The following is a 16,494-nucleotide window of genomic DNA, read 5'->3' as shown; positions in this document are numbered from 1 at the left end:
TGTCTATATTAATGTAGTGCATTTGGACTGAAAACCCACAATGGACATATCCATCTTGACAAACCATCAACTGCACACTGCCATACAGGTACATCTCGACCCCTAACTTTGCAAAAGTGTAACAAGCCCCATTGTCATGTTATCAACACACATATAGTAAGGACACCATTTTGTCATTCTCATTAAGACGATTAGTAATAGTTTTACATCTTTCAATACATTTGGCTTCCATTCTTTGTAGGATGTTTTCCATAACTCCACCTCATGTATCTGTCCTGCCTATCCATATCACAGACCTTATGATTTCGTTCTCATTATGCTGATGTGTCTCAAAATGATGTACCAATGGTGCCTCTTGGGTACGACATCTTATCCTGGACCTGTGTTGCAAAACCCTACCTTTCACTTGTTATCACAAAGACGTGATATGCAATATACAGCCTTTTTCATGTTACCATTTGAAAATAGTTTTTCAACAATACAGATCCCATTGATGTTTATTATTTTTAATAGCAAACTGACATGTGGTGCACCTGTAATGACCCCTGCAGGGTCATTACACGTGTGGAGGATGCACCAGTTGAATGTCAGTTGAGAAGCCCCCCTCTGCTGATCCACATATGCTCACATTCGGTGAGATGCTTCAAACACTCAGTTTATGATATTGCAGACAGTTACTATTTGAAAATGTAACCCTATTGAGGGGTATGACCTGTAAAAAAAATCCTCAAGAAAGACTGAATTGGCACTTTAGGTGCATTTTGCTCTACCGACCTGCTATTTTGTTGAATAGAGGATGTTGAATGATGTATAGGATGAAACATGGGGGCCCTGATTACAAGAAAGTATTCACCCTCTGTTGTCATATCACCAACTGGTGGGCCTGAAAGGGTAGATGTTAATTCTGGAGGACTCTGTTGACTTTTGTAAAATATTTGTAAAATATTTTTCTTTCCTGAAAGAATTTCTTCTCATATCAACTTTTCTGCTTGAAAATAGGTCGTTCTTTCCTATTGTCTAAATAGTTTCAAATTTGAAATGACCACTACGAGATAGTGCCTCCTTGCGCAGACATTGCAGATTGACCTGTTTTTGAGACCAAATTATCTGAGGTCACATGAGGCCTTGTGCGTCAATGTAATCTGAACACGCCAAAGCGAACATTCCAGGCGGACACGGGAGACATCCTTTACAACGCAACTTTTACAACGCACTACCATTACGACGCAACTTTTACAACGCAAGTCATTACAACAAATTGCGCTGGAGGGCGCTCTAGGATGGGGAATAGTTTAATTACTATCCAACACCTTCCCTACTATCCACGGGGACTGGAGTTGGAATAATAAATTAAACTATTCACTATCCAGCACCCCCCAACGCGTCATTGTAACGACTTGCGTTGTAAAAGTTGTGTCGTAATGGCATGCGTTGTAAAAGCATGCGTTGTAATGACATACATCCGGCGGACACAGAGGGCCAGATTGAATTTTGTCCTGCGGCAAGTATCAGGGTCTTCAAAACACCATGGGGATGCGGTCTATTTTTGCGGTCCCTGTAGGGACAGGTGATAGACTGCCTGATTGTGAGGCCACTAGAAATTTCCCACAAGTACAACATACCTGAGTTGGGTGCTTGATAATACTGAGGTCCGTAAATGTGATAGAGCTGTATATGGATAACGTGTAATCACCACATATTGCAGGGCTGGATGTTCAAAGGTGTTTGCACTTAGAGTTACTTTTCCTGACCTCTTGAACAGTTGTAAGTAGGAACATGTTGACTCTGCGACTACTTTTTTTGGTTTTGTTACACACAAGTGTGCAATTAGGAGAACCTGTATGGTCACCTCCCACCTAGTTTGTACACAGTGTAATTTGATCGCATCATAACTCCACTCACAGTACTAGGTGTTTAGGATGCTATGCATGTCTTATTCACACAGAAGGGGGTTCATGACCACCAGCTAGTACATTGACCCTAGACATCTTAATGGTGGTGTTAGGCCAGACTCACTGTTGGTGGGAGTTGATACACCATTAGGATGCTTTTAGATAACATGAGCTGCGTATTCCCTATGTTGGAAAATGGTTTTAAATGGATTGGGTATTATTTATCAGTTATTGTAGTGTATGGATGAACTTGTGACGTTGTAGTCCTGAAGAGGGCAGTACCTAAAGCTTTGACATTCAGGTACAGGAGTACAGCCACCTACTGACAAATCAACAACGGACATTAGGCTGGAGGATGCAGAATCATTGTTTGGGATACAGATTTACCTCTAAGCAATGTGGCTTGGACCACTTAATAAGAGAAAAAGTGAACACAGCATGGTACAACAACATGGAGGAGAGAAAGCTTTGGAATCTTGAGATAGTGTACTCATGATTAGGTGGGTTGAGGGGGTGCAGTATAATGGTGAAATACTGCTCCTAGCTAAATAACATGGTGGGTCCAATACATTAAAAGTATATTGGTTACAAATAATTTACAAATATTTTGCTGATTTATCCTCCCAGAGAACCCTTTAATTTTAGCATTCTGCTAGAAGTAGTGCATGTATTGCCACGTGGGAAAGCTTATGCACAGCACAGCAGGACTGAGTTGTTTACAGTGACAAGTCATTGTTCAGTTCAGTTCAATAATCTTTATTCGGCTTCCATACTTTTTTAGGAAACCATAAAAGCACATAAAAAAACATTTCATAATATAAAACCATTTTTTTTTAAAGAGGTAGATAAAAAAGCGCGGAATTAATTATACATACAAACATTTATACAGTACTAGAATTTCGTAGTTCATGTTATTACAAAGTGGTAATGCATCCAAAAATCTGTCATAGCTATTACGATATTTAATACAAGCCTTCAAAAAACAAGCAGTTGATTAGCACTGAGCTCAGAATCTAAGAATTGTAATGCAAGAAACGCAGGACGACAGCGTCGTAAGCCCAAGAGTTTCAGTACAGGGATAATCCATCTCCTTCGTGGAAACTCATAGTATCTACAGAAAAATACTATATGCAGTGTAGATTGTTCTGATGTTTCATCGCAAGGACAGAGTGGGAGATTATTGGACCAATCACTCTGCTTCTGGAAAGTAATCATGCGATGATAGATGTTAAAACGGTACCATGTCAATAGGTATTTTTTGTCGTAGCTATTCAGGTTGTACTGTAAGTATGGTTGCACCCCGGGAGTGATCTGAATGGCTAAGATCTGGCGATTGGAGATTTTACTGATTTCTTGGGTTAGTCGTAACTCTCTCAGGTGGGATAGACATAGAGCTTTTAGATTTTTCCTTGATATTTCCACAATAGTAGAGGGATGGGAAAAATAGGGTGCTAAATTTAGATCTATCAGAAAATTGCACACATAGACCAACCAAGGAATATTGATCCATTTATCCAACCCAAGACAGTCAGTAATCAAAGAACGTGTCAATTTGCAGTGTTCTGTTTGCCAAACACAGTGCCATAGGAGAATTAGCTGGATGCTAATAATATCTATTATATAATCCAGGCCTAATTCGATGTGGCAACCAACGGTCGGTGAACTCTGAGGGACTGCCAGCAAGTATCGTATAAAGCCATTCTCTACCTTCTGTAAGGGATCTACAGCAACATGACCCCAGACCCCAGCGCCGTATGTAGCTACGCTGAGGCATTTCGCATGGTATACTTTAATCATTTCTTGGGGAGACCGCTTCCCTAGCTTTTGGGCGACTGCTACAAGGGCGGTGGTGGCTCTGAGAAATAATAGCTTTCTGGCCAAGATAGCTTGTTGCCAGCGAGACTTATTATCGATTAAAATTCGCAAATATGGGTAGGAATTGGTGCATTCCAATTTGCTGTTATCGATGAAAATAGCTTTAGTCTTTTTTACACGGTTGCCTGAATGCATGACAAAGGTTTTCTTAATATTAACCAGAAGGTCTAGGCTTGCTATAAATTGGCAATATCTATCAAGGAGATACTGTAGTTGGAGTGGTGTTCTGGCCATAATCACCGCGTCGTCCGCATATAGTAATACAGGGATTGGGCGGCGATCAATTGCAGGCAGGTCCAGGCTCCCTTCCAACATTGCAGATTCTAAACCGTTAGTATAAAGGTTAAATAAGAAGGGAGCCAAGACACAGCCCTGTCTAAACCCCTTTACCACGGGAAATGAATCCGAAAGTTCCCCTTCATGCCATATCGGACTCTGGCTGAAGCCTCAGCATAGAGTTCTTGTATAAAGGCAACCAATGGGGGGTCTACACTCATTTTCAGAAGGATTGACCACAGCTTTGAATGGGAAACACAGTCAAACGCTGCGGATAAGTCTACGTAGGCCAGATGTAAATGACCACTCTTTGCGCCAACGTATTTGCCTATTAACAGAGAGAGATTTAATGCTTGCTTTACGGTTCCCAGGCCCTCACGGAACACGTATTGTAAGTCGGATATTATGTTTTTTTCGGTGGCCCAGTCCTGTAAACGTTCGAGAACTAATTGGCCTGCCACTTTGCCAACGGAGTCCAGGAGGGAAATTGGCCTATAGCAAGCTGGGTTGTTTCGATCTCCCTTTTTGAAGATGGGAAGCAATATAGAGGTTGACCAAGATTTGACTAAACCTACTGTGGTTGCAGCTTCAAGAACCCGAGTAAGAATTGGGGACCATAGATCCAGATTATGGGTGAATATGTCCACCGGCACCCCATCAGGACCTGGAGCTTTCCCACCTTTGGAGGCCGTCAGGGCTTTGATCACTTCATCATGGTGAAATACTAGATCAATAGGGTAAATTGGATGATCTTGAGAACTACCCGTCCCGTCCAATTCGATTTGGATTTAATTAAAACCTATGGATGTGCTAAAAAAAATTGAAAAATGATTGACCCAGGCGCTTGCATCCACTGCTACTTCTATTTTTGGGGTAGAGGTTGAATCTGTAAGAAAGGGAGAAGTCATTGATAAAGGCTTTAGCCCTGATCTATTTATGATGAAAAGTTATGAGAAATACAATAGGCCTGACTTATTGTGAAAATCATACAGTAAAAGCCAATAGCCCTTTAAGAGAGAGTGAATTGTCATTACACTGTGCTAAAGCCTGTAGGCAGGTATTTAGCTCCATTGAATTTTGAAGATTAGCATAGTAGGCCAGAGTTTTGGTGTTGATTACCTCCTTTGACAGTCCCTTGGGGTTGGTTGTTTGCACTTTGATAATCTTTGTTGTGCCATTTTAGTGATGTATGTTTTGCCAACTGTAATTTTGTACATATTTGTAATCTTATGATTACTGAGAAAAGAGCTTTGGCTCAGCCCTAATGGTGGTTCTCCCGAGTACAGATTTTGATTGGGTAGAAGTTGTGTGCTTCCACTGAAAAATAGCGTTTGTGTTGTGCGTTTTGCCTTGTGGGAAAGTTTATGCTCAAGGCAGCAAGACTAAGATGGTTATGGTGACAAACTTCTGGTCAAGACTATAGGCATGAGGTCTTTATAATGAAAAGTATGTCACAAACAGTATGCTTGACCAGAATTTATTCACCCTATCGTCTTGATAGAGAAAGCGTCAGCCCAACGCATCCAACTTCATAGTTGCTTTGTTGATTTTAAAGCAGCCTTTGATCAGGTGCCCCGGGGTCAGTTGTGGGAAAAACTTGAGCTCTGGGGCATACCTCCGGCCATTTTAAATGCTTTAATTCAACTTCATTCGGAAACTTGGATAAAAATTAAGTTTGGAGCAGGTTCCCATGTTTCCAGGAAGGCTGAGACCAAAAGTGGTGTTAAACACGGCTGCGTGCTGGCCCCACTCCTTTTTAATCAGTTCATCTCGGATTTATCCCCAATACTCAACAGTGTCAACTGCCACGCCCCCGCCAATTAAATGGAACCCGAATCAGCAACTCGCTATATGCTGATGACCTTGTGCTATTAAGTCACACAAAAGTAGGCCTACAGAGGATACTTGCTGAGCTGCTCCCCTACACCACAAGAAACCTCCTTGAGTTGAACTTGTCAAAAACAAAAACTATTTATTTTGGGAAGCAAAAGCGGCTGCGTGGAGGGTGGCTCTTAACAACGCAAAGCTCGAATCAGTGCCTCACTATAAGTACTTGGGGATTTTCCTTGACACCAGATGCTCATTTTTGAAGTAGAAAGATTCATTAAGGGCCAATGCTCTTACACTTAAGGTTGCCTCAGTTAAACTGTTGAAACAACTACTTTGCCCGAGTCTAACTCCAATGCTGAAGGTGATGAAGCGAAGATAACAAACTCCTTGTCGTATGGTAGCAAGATCATAAAGGGCACAATAAGTACTTTATTAAATAAACGAACCATTAAATATTTTAAATATGCTTTCCACCTGCCAAGATCTGCTTCGCCAGCCAAAGTTAGACTCAAACTAGGATTATTAGACCATCATGGCATTGAGGTAGGTGCATTTATAAAGCTCTGTAACAGACTGTGCAGTGCCTGCGAGGGCAGCCTGGAGGTTAGACTCTGGAAAAAAAATTCGAACAGCCACTTCAGCCATAAACAGCGGCATCACCTGGACTACTGCTTTCAAATACTTAGTGTCAAGGAATGCAGGAGATCAAACCCCTCCCAGTCAACGCTAAAGGCAGTCATCAAGAGAAGCGTCTAGCTGTGGTCTTTCCATTCAGATAGGGTAGCACTGTCTAGAAGGAAACAAGCCTGGGTAATAATTTCAGATTTTAAACCGGGGGTCGGATTATCGCATTTAGCAAGCACATTTGCACTTTTTGGGAAACTAAAGTTTATTGCCCTGAGGGTGGGAAAATGGCCTTTTTTTTAAAAACCTGCCTGAACGGCGCCGCCCCAGCACTAGTATCAAATGCAGGAAGTGTGGCTATCACTCCGAAGCTATGGAGCATATAATTTACGTAGGTTCCGCTACGCTCATTGACAGACGGTCTTTATTGCTAGACGAATGGAAAAACCCAGACAATACAAAGTTGAACATTCGGTTCACCAAATTTGTTAACAGAGCGGCGAAAATGTTGGGAGATAACAAAGATAACACAGTTGGAAATCTCCATCAACCCGGCAAAGTTATTACCCCGTTCCAGGTTCAACTAATGAATTCCTGATTTCTTACTACTGTTGATTGGAACATTGCCCTTTGTTTAACATTAATAGTCCATAGGTTCCCAGTTGGCTTTTGAAAATACTAGTTTCGCCATTTTTCATAAATTATAAAGAGAGGGGGAGATGTCTTGATAGACCCGACACCCCACAGTATTGGATTGCCACAGGTAATTAATTATCGTGAGGGTGTCTTAATCATACACCCCCATTTTTAGAGAGTCTTCGTATTAACCTTAGTCTTTTAATGCCTTGCTTCTTGTATATAAGAACCATATGAGTTTTTTTAAAATCTTAAATGGAAAAATTGTAATGGTTTTAAGTAATCAAACAATAAAGTATTATTCATTCATTCAGTAGGTCAGATACATTTATTTCGAAATATAAAGCCAACAGTACTTAAAGTATAGATTGTTACATTTGAAAAATACTGTGTTGCGTTGATCCTTACAGGTCGCTGTAGTAGGCAAGTGTTTGGTGTTTCCCCTTCTGGTTCCCCTCTCTGAAAAAACTGCAGGCAGATGATTTGTACTTTGATTTGTACTTTGATGTCCTTTTAACCATTTTAGGGGGTGGGAGGGACAGTTGGTTGAATATTGTTTAGGCAACCATAACATTATGTAGATGTATATCTTCTCGCAATATGCCAGAGTGCTGCCTTGTGGGAAAGCATATGCAGAAATCCGTAGTCTTGAGTTGGTTATGAAGATAAGCAAATGGTAAATGCCGTAGGCTCAGGTGGTTCTTCCGAACAACTTTTGTCATTGCAGTACTTTAGACATGTTTATTATGTAAAGTTAAGACAAAGGCAGTAGGTCTTACCAAATAATTGTGAAAAAAATGTGTTAACACCATTAGGTCCATAAGGGTGAATAGTCATTACACTGTGTTAAAGACAGTAAAAAGATATTTTATTACAAGGAAACTCATAGTTTATTGTAGTAAGCAAGGATGTTGGTGTTAGTTAACTCTGACAAACAGTTGGAGTTAAAGATTTACAATGTGACAATCCTTCCTAGGCGCCGCTTGTCTATGGTTTTGCGAACTATAATTTTGTGTAGGTTTGTTATTTTATGATTGGTGATTGCCAGTTTATGTGAAATAGAGAGGAGACCTCAGTCTGATATGGCAACAAGCCAGTGACGATGGACATAGGCTTGATTGGTTTACTGGGAAACGTTTGTCAGATGTCATACTATAGTGTTGAAGGCGGTAGACTGGTATTTTGTTACTGGTCATCTTACAGCTTAACAACTATTTCTAAATTGGGCAGCCATCTTCAAATGGTATGGTCCACAGTGAATCATTAGTTTACCGTTCTATGATGGCCACCATGTTTAGAAGCATCATGTCAGCTAGTTTAAAACAACCGTGTTGCACTAAACACTTTATCAATCAAAGGTGGCTGCCTGGTCAGATATTTACTTACCGGCTCTTAGTAATGGTATTGTGCATAGTGTATCATTTTAAATGTGGTACCTACGTTGGAACTTTAAAACAATGATACACTATGCACAATACCATTGCAAGAGGACCACCCACTTTTATGTTTCATTTTATTTGCATTAGGAGCATACACCCACCAAGGTTAGGTTGCAGCATATTCGTTTCAACTGTTATTATTTGCATTTATCTTCCATTTCCTTGTGGGAGTTTGTGTGTCTGTTTTATTGTGGACAAGTGAGCGTATAAATAAAAAACAAGTGAACGTGTTGTATTGTACAGCAATATTTATGGATTTCTTATTGCCCCCTATGACGGACACTGAAGCACTTGCCTTCATCTGCAACAAGCTATTTAGTGTAGGGTGTGTGGTTTGACGAGTGTTGACTTTTTTTTAACCTATATGGGAAGTATCTACATGTTGTGCATGATACCCACAGTATTGGCAGTCTATGGTCTTTCTAATTATTCATAGAAGCTATTTACCCCCAAAATGTGGGATTTCAGTAACTTGACCTAGAAATGGATCAGCTCGGCTTTGTGAGAGATAAAAGCATGAAGACGCTGTTTTGGATCCATAAATTCTGACATTATGATTGTCATGTCTACCTTTTATAAAGCCAGATTGATTAACATCAACAGGTTAGGCATAATGTCCTCAAAACGAAGTCTCAAAACTTCAGCATACATTTTTGCTTTTGCCTGTAATTAAATTGAAAGTGAATTTTTGCTTACAGTCGATTAACCTCAGTAAAATATATACAACAATATTGTTGGGTTTTCAGAAGCATTTTAGTTCTCATGGATAGCTGAAACTCTAGTTCCCTTTTCAACTTGCCTAGCTGATGATGGTCTATTTGATTCTATTTCCTTATGGCTGTTTCCATCAGTTTCAATTTGAGGAGTAGTCTGATGGCCTCTTCCACTTTTCTCAACAGATGAACTAAATCCCACCAGACTGCAGCCTTTTCGGCTTCACATATCACTTTGCAAGAAGTGCCTTCTGGTAACTTGCTTATAGCAAGTATTGACAAAGCCAAAAGGTCTGGTCTTGACTGCATGTTTTCATTTGCATTATTTAATGACTGTAAATTTAACAAACAAATAAGTTTGTGGGTTTGATGCTTCCTAACACTTCTGACCAGATAGAAAACGTGTTGTGCATAGGCATAAAGACACGCCGTTATGTCTAAATACGCACTGCATACTTTGCACAAAGATTACAATTATCTTGCATCCCTTCAATGTTTCGACTAGAGCTTTAACACTACAAGGGAAAGTAGTTTTCAAAGAATTTCAAGATGACACCACTATACAAACAGAAGTTTGTGATTGCTCCTATGATGCCCCTTGTAAGCCCAAATATAACACAGAGTTACATCAAAAAAGCTAAAATATCACTGCAACATCAGGCAATCTAAAGCAGTATGTTGTTTAACTCCTTCTAACATATACTGTGTGCAAATTGACTACTCGCACATAATTTCTGTTACAAGCCAGTGATCTTTGGCCACTGACACATTGAAAACAGAAGCCACCAAAACTATGACAACTGCTTCTTAGCCTCTAACTCTGTTATAAGGTGGTGGCCCTGTGGGATACATAATCCTATATTGCCATTCAAGTAAACACACTTGTTAACAACCACTTTATCCAAGTACTGAATAAAGTAAGAACTGGATACAATTATTTCTCTTTTGGTTTTCTGTATGGTTTTCACCAATCAACGTGATGTGGAATCATGCAGGGCTTAAGATAAATATAATTAATGGGGAGGCAAGAGAGAAACAGTGCTAAAGTAATGGTGACAAATCAAGAAGGAAATAACACAGTAACGGACTAAGAAAGTTTGGTGTAAGTTGTGTGCGCAATCTTGTTGCTTCTGGACATATTGCACATACACATAGAGGAGACCAATGTTTTTCAGATACCATATTGGTAAGGTTGCTCATAGAGCATAAAACGGATGTATGACGTTACAACGCATGCTTTTACCATGCATGCTGTTACAACGCAAGTATTACAACGAAAACCTTTATAACGCATTACACTTGGGGGTGCGGGATGGTGAATAGTTTAATTTACTATTCCAACTCCAGTCCCCGTGGACACTAGGGAAGGTGTTGGATAGTAAATTAAAACTCTTCCTTATCCTAGAGCGCCCCCCAGTGTAATGCGTTGTAATGGTTTTCGTTGTAATACATGTGTTGTAACAGCACTGCGTGGTAAAAGTTGCGTTGTAAAGGTTGCATACCGCATAAAACTGCAGACAGTGGACCATATTAAAGTGGACTTAAGTGGCTCAGCTCAACTGAGAGTGGCATTCCATTTTAAACTAAAGGAAGGATTGGGACTCGTAGATGCAACTACTGCATAACCTGCGGACTGAATGACAGATTAAGCACAGTGGTGTTGTAGGCATTTGGGAGCTTGTCAGGAGTAGGGAAGCTTGAAGATCCAAGCTGACCACAGGGGTGGTGAGGCCAATTCTTAAAGTACCATAGCTGCTACCAAAAATGTTGCACCTAGCAAACGTTGTGTAACACAAGACCAGTGTTTAGTGGAAACCATGGGGTGGTTTGACACCATGTACTTTAACATGTGATGAGTGATGTAATATGTGGGACCATAAGCAGTGCATTATTGGGGCGCAAATTATAACTGGTCTATATCAGTACTTTTTAGACTTAACATTAGCCTATGTCTCATTCCAACACCAAACTAAAACCTCGCTATTTCAGTAAAAATATATATGTCATCTCTCACAGTTCACTGAAGAGGCTGCCCCAGCAAAACAGCGGTGCAGTGTGTTACCAGGCGTGGACCCTGCTTGATTGCAGACCAACAAAACATCCCACTGTGCGGTCAGGAATGACGCGCTCTATCAGGGAACAATGGTGAAGAAAACGTTTTTTACCAAGACCTCACAATGTGCTACGGCTCGATGTACCTTGTGGGAGTTTTGTGTTTTCATACAAATTAAGGGAAGTAATATGTGAGGTCATATGCAGTGCACTGATGGGGCGTAAGTTATAGTTAGCTCAGGTAACTATCAATTCTGAATTTCTATGGTTTTGTACGAGCGAAATCTGAGCCTAACAATAACATTCCTGTAACCTTTGATTGTTTTCAGTGAATTTCTGAGTTTTTTTTTAATAACTATAACGTCCCGGTAACCTTTGGTTTTTTAAGTGAATTTCTAAGTTTTTTTTATTTTATTTCCTAACTGTAACCTATAATCTTTGAGAAAGAGTGTGTGAGGAAGTGCATTAGTCTCTCACTGGGTGTGTTTGAGTGCATGAGTGTCTCATTGGTTGATTGAGTGTCTGAGTGGGCCTGGGAGTGGCCACATTAGTGTCCTTCATGGGTGTGTGAGCAGGTGTGTGAGGGACTGGGTGGGTCTGTGAGTGGGATCATGTGTGCCTGAGTGGATCTGTAAGTGGGTGTCTGAGTGGGTTTGCGACTACCTCCATAAATGTGTGCATCACTCTGTGAGTGAGTACCGGAATATCATAGTTGATCTGCAAGTAAGACCATGAGTCTCTAATGGAGTATGTGTGGGTGTGTCTGTGAGTGAGTTTGTGAGTGAGTGCATGAGTCTCTGATTGGCTCTTTGAGAGACTACATGCATTACTGAGTGGGTCTGTAAATGAGTGTATACGTCTCTGAGTGAGTCTGTGAGTGAGTGCATGAGTCTCTGAGTGGGTCTGTGAGTGAATGTGTGGGTCTGACTGGGTCTGTGAGTGTCTAAGTGGTTCTATGAGTGGGTGGGTGAGTCTCTGAGTGGGCCTGTGAGTGGGTGCGTAAGTGTCTAATTGGGTCTGAGTAGGTGTGTGAGTGTCTGAGTGAGTCTGTAAGTAGGTGCATGAGTTTCTGAGTGGGTCTGTGAGTGGGTGTGTGAGTCTCTAAATGGGTCTGAGTGGGTTGTGTGTGAGTGCATGAGTCTCTGAGTGTATCTGTGAGTGGGTGTGTGAGTGTCTAATTTTGTCTGTGAGTGGGTGCGTGAGTGTCTGAGTTAGTCTGTGAGTGGGTGCATGAGTCTCTTAGTGGGTTTGTGAATGGTTGTCTGAGTTTCTCATTGGATCTGTGAGTGATTGCATGAGTGTCGAAGTGGGTCTGTGAGCGGGTGCATGAATGTCTCAGTGGGTCATTGAGTGGGTGTATAAGTCTCTGAGTGGGTCTGTGAGTGAATGCATGGGTTACTCAGTGGGTCTTGAGTGAGTGCAAATAAGTCTTTGAGTGGGTCTGTGAGTGCGTGCATGAATGAATGAGTGTGCCTGTGCGTGGGTATGTGTCTAAGTAGATCTATGAGTGGGTGGGTGAGCGTTTGAGTGGGTTTGTGATTGGGTGTATAAGTATCTTATTGGGTCTGTGAGTGGGTGCGTGAGTCTTCAGAGTGTGTCTGAGTGCTTTCTGTTTTGCAGTCCTCTGCTCTGTTTTGTCTTTTATGCTTGTTTTTTCTGCCCTGTTTTGCCTTTCCTGCTCTTTTTTTGCCCTCTGTTTACCCTTTTCTGCGCCGTTTTGCCTTTCCTGCTCATTTTTACCATCTGTTTTGCCTTTTCTGCTAGTCTTTCTGCCCCATGTTTTGCCTTTCCTGCACATCACGGGGCACATCACGGTGCAGGATAGCTGTTTGAAAAAATAAGCAGAAAGCAACATGTCTAACAGACCTGTAGATCCAACATCTAGGGCTTGTGTTGCTTTCAGGCAGGCTCACAACATGATTGTGCCAGATGGTTGGCACTGTGCAGCATAACCAGATTGTTTTTCCTGAGCCACATCCACCTGCCCAAACAAGTGAAGCTGTGCAACACACACAAGATGATGTGGCTCTCCACAGCAACTCACCCAGCCAGGGGTTAATTAGCGGTGAAGTGCGCAGTTTCTTCCTGTTTAGCTGGTGGCTGCTTGGCCTGGCAAAGTGCACTACTGCACTAAAAGACCCAGTAGCACCGACCATCCTAAAGATTCAAAAGAGAAAGCTTTGGCTCATCTTAGCCACAGCAGAAGCCTTCTGCTGTGGCCCATGGCCCATCAGCCAAGCTCAGCTGTATGCAGAAAATGGAGACATTCAAAGGAGCGGATTACCGCATTCCCAAGCAGAAGCACAGTATCATACACTCTACGCATAGTTGTCAAAGTCAGCCATCCAGACTAGGTGAGTCACACACTCTGGGCCCCAAGATGGCGGGCGGACTTTTTCCGCCTGCCACCGTAATGGAAAACGGGATCAGATGTGCAGCAGTCCCGCTGTGCCAATTAGGATGCTACCGCCACCCTGGCGGTCGCATCCAGCATCTTTATCATTGCGGCGGACAGTGCTGTAAGCAGCACCCGCCCTAATGTTAAAGTGGCATGTTGTGCATTGCCATGCACAACGTGACAGGCACCGCGTGGTGCCTGCCAGCTTGTGCATGGCAATGATGGGGGGTATCAAAGGTGGCCTCCAAGTGCAGTCACCCACTACCCCCCTGGGGGGGGGCCGCAACGGGCCCCCAAAGTGATTTACTGTATGCCTTTTACATGGTGGAGTCTCCGTCATGGAAAGGCATACCCACTGCAAGCATCATAATACGTTGGACTTTTCCGCCCGGCCAGCATTCATGCTGATTGCGGACTAGCGGAAAAGCGGCGAACGGACTGTCCATCCGCCGCGGTACGCCCCCCCACCATGGTAATATGGCAGGGGTAAATGGCAGCCGGGTGGGGAGTTATGGTGGGTGGATCGCCACCTCCGGTCAGGCAGTGGCGATCCGCCCTCCATCATAATAGGCCCCTTTGTCTCAGACTCTGCACAGTTGACTAATTTGATCTCTGCAGCATGTGCTTTAACCTTATTAATTCACTGCAATTACTCCAGTTAGTTTACACAGGGGTTAACTTGTTTCACAGTTTACTCTCACAGCAGTACCAGGCACTGCAGTCACCCCTTATGGTAGTACCACACACTGCAGTGCACCCTCACGGTAGTACCATGCACTGCATTGCACCCTCACGTTACTGCCCCTTCTGCTGGGCCAGATCTGTTTTCTGTGGGAGCTAAATTGCACTGCTGCAGTTGCCTGCACTGAACTGGATTGCGCCTGAGGGAGGCTTGCTCTGCTGCTGAGGCCTATGCTGTATATAAAACACATTTTACTTGTATGTCCTCCTTACATTATGTGTGGGAACACTGCCCCATTAACCCTGCACCTGCAGCAAACAAATGGGGTAGGAGTGCTGTACGGCACCTCTTCCTGGGCCGATTTTGCCCCAGGGGAACCCAGAGTGCCCTGGAGCCTACCCAGAACTCCCAGTGTGCATCTTGGGAACTGCGGGGGATCCGCAAGGCCCCAGCGGTCTCAGCCAGCTCCCCACCTCCTACGAGAGCCGGCACTGCTTTTGCACAGAGGGAGCTGTTCGAAATGCAGCTCCCTGTGTGCAAGAGCAATACTTTCATCTCTTTCCCTTCCTGCATGTTTGCAGGCAGGGAAAGTGATAACACCTCCTCTTCCAATAGGAGTGAGCACTTTGACATCTCCCTCCTGCTGGATCCAGTCAGCTGCCGCCAAGCAAAAGCAAATATCTTATTCAGGGGTGGGCACCCTGGGACATATCAGGGACAGGGGTGTTGTGGTCCCCAAAACCACATAGGGCTCCAGGAGGGGGGCCATGTGGCCACCATCCATAGCTGTGGACGAGATGGCCCTGGGGAGTGGGTCGTACCCGGAGCCGTATATGGCCAGGGGGCCATGAGGCCCCTTCCGGTATTATGTAGGCCCCAGGAAGGTGGTGGTCTGTGGTGCCCGTACAGCCCTCCACAAATTGTTCTTAGTGCTCCGGGAAGGTGGTGGTCCCCTGGGCTTCTATAAACCCAGAATGGGAGTTCACGTGGCCCCCATACATTATTGAAAACAAATCCCCCAGAAGAGGGATGCCCAAGGCTTATAGAAGCCCAGGAGGGGGGTCCGTGAAGCCCCCATCCACCATTTGAAATAAAGCCTCTGTGAAGTGGTGGTCCCCTGGGCTCAAAGAGCTTCAGAGGGGGGGCCATAAGCCCAGCTCCTTTTTAATTTTTTTTTAATAAAATGCCCCCAGAAACTGCCTCACCTAGGGCCCTATTGAAAACAAGCATGGGAGTCTGCGCATGTTTTTCATTTATTTTTTGGCAGCAAATTTTTCACAAATATGCTATAAACATTTTTAAAAAATATGGCTCAGGGGTTGGCACCCCGGAACATATCAGGGACCGGGTGTAGTGGTCCCCAAAACCACATAGGGCTCCAGGATAGGGGCCATGTGCCCCCCATCCTTCTCTGTGGACGGGACTGCCCTGGGGATGTGGTTGTACCTGGAGCCGTATATGGTATGGGGGGTCATGAGGCCCCCTCCCAGTATTATGTAGGCCCCGGGAAGGTGGTGGTGCCCATACAGCCCCCCACAAACTGTTATTATTGCCCCGGGGAGGTGGTGGTCCTTGGGGATTCCGCAAGCCCAGAAGGGGGGTTCACGTGGCCCCCATACATTATTGAAAACAAAGCCCCCAGGAGGTGGTGATGCCCAGGGCTTTTAGAAGCCCAGGAGGGAGTCAATGAGGCCCCGCTCCATCATTTGAAATAAAGCCTCTGCGTGGAGGTGGTCCCCTGGGCTCAAAGAGCCTCAGGAGGGGGGCCCATGTGCCCAGCTCCTTTTTTCTATCTTTTTAAATAAAATGCCCCCGGAAACTGCCTCACCTAGGGCCCTATTCAAAACAAGCACGGGAGTCTTGTTTTCTATTTATTTTTTGGCAGCAAATTTCACGAATGTGCTGTAAACATTTTTAGAAAAATGCTTTTTGCATGGCCGGAGTCCCTGTGGGACTCCATGGCCAAAGCTTGGGGGTCAGGGTATTCCAATCCTGGCCCCTTTTCATTTTTCAATTTTTTTTATGAACTCTGCTGAAGGCGAGTCCCAAGATGGCTGCCTACACTTCCTGGTTGAAG

At 43.5% G+C, this 16,494-nt stretch overlaps 1 protein-coding gene across 4 annotated transcripts in view; it reads right to left on the bottom strand.

The window, feature by feature from the left end:
• Positions 1–16,494, bottom strand: part of RNLS (renalase, FAD dependent amine oxidase) — a 513,712-nt gene that overhangs the window by 396,545 nt on the left and 100,673 nt on the right. The gene's annotated exons all lie outside the window — the stretch shown is intronic.

The sequence above is a fragment of the Lissotriton vulgaris genome, chromosome 5 (assembly GCF_964263255.1).
Source record: "Lissotriton vulgaris chromosome 5, aLisVul1.2, whole genome shotgun sequence".
Classification (NCBI taxonomy): domain Eukaryota; kingdom Metazoa; phylum Chordata; class Amphibia; order Caudata; family Salamandridae; genus Lissotriton; species Lissotriton vulgaris.
The sequence above is the reverse complement of the archived record's forward strand: the minus strand, read 5'-3'. Positions and strand labels throughout refer to the sequence as shown.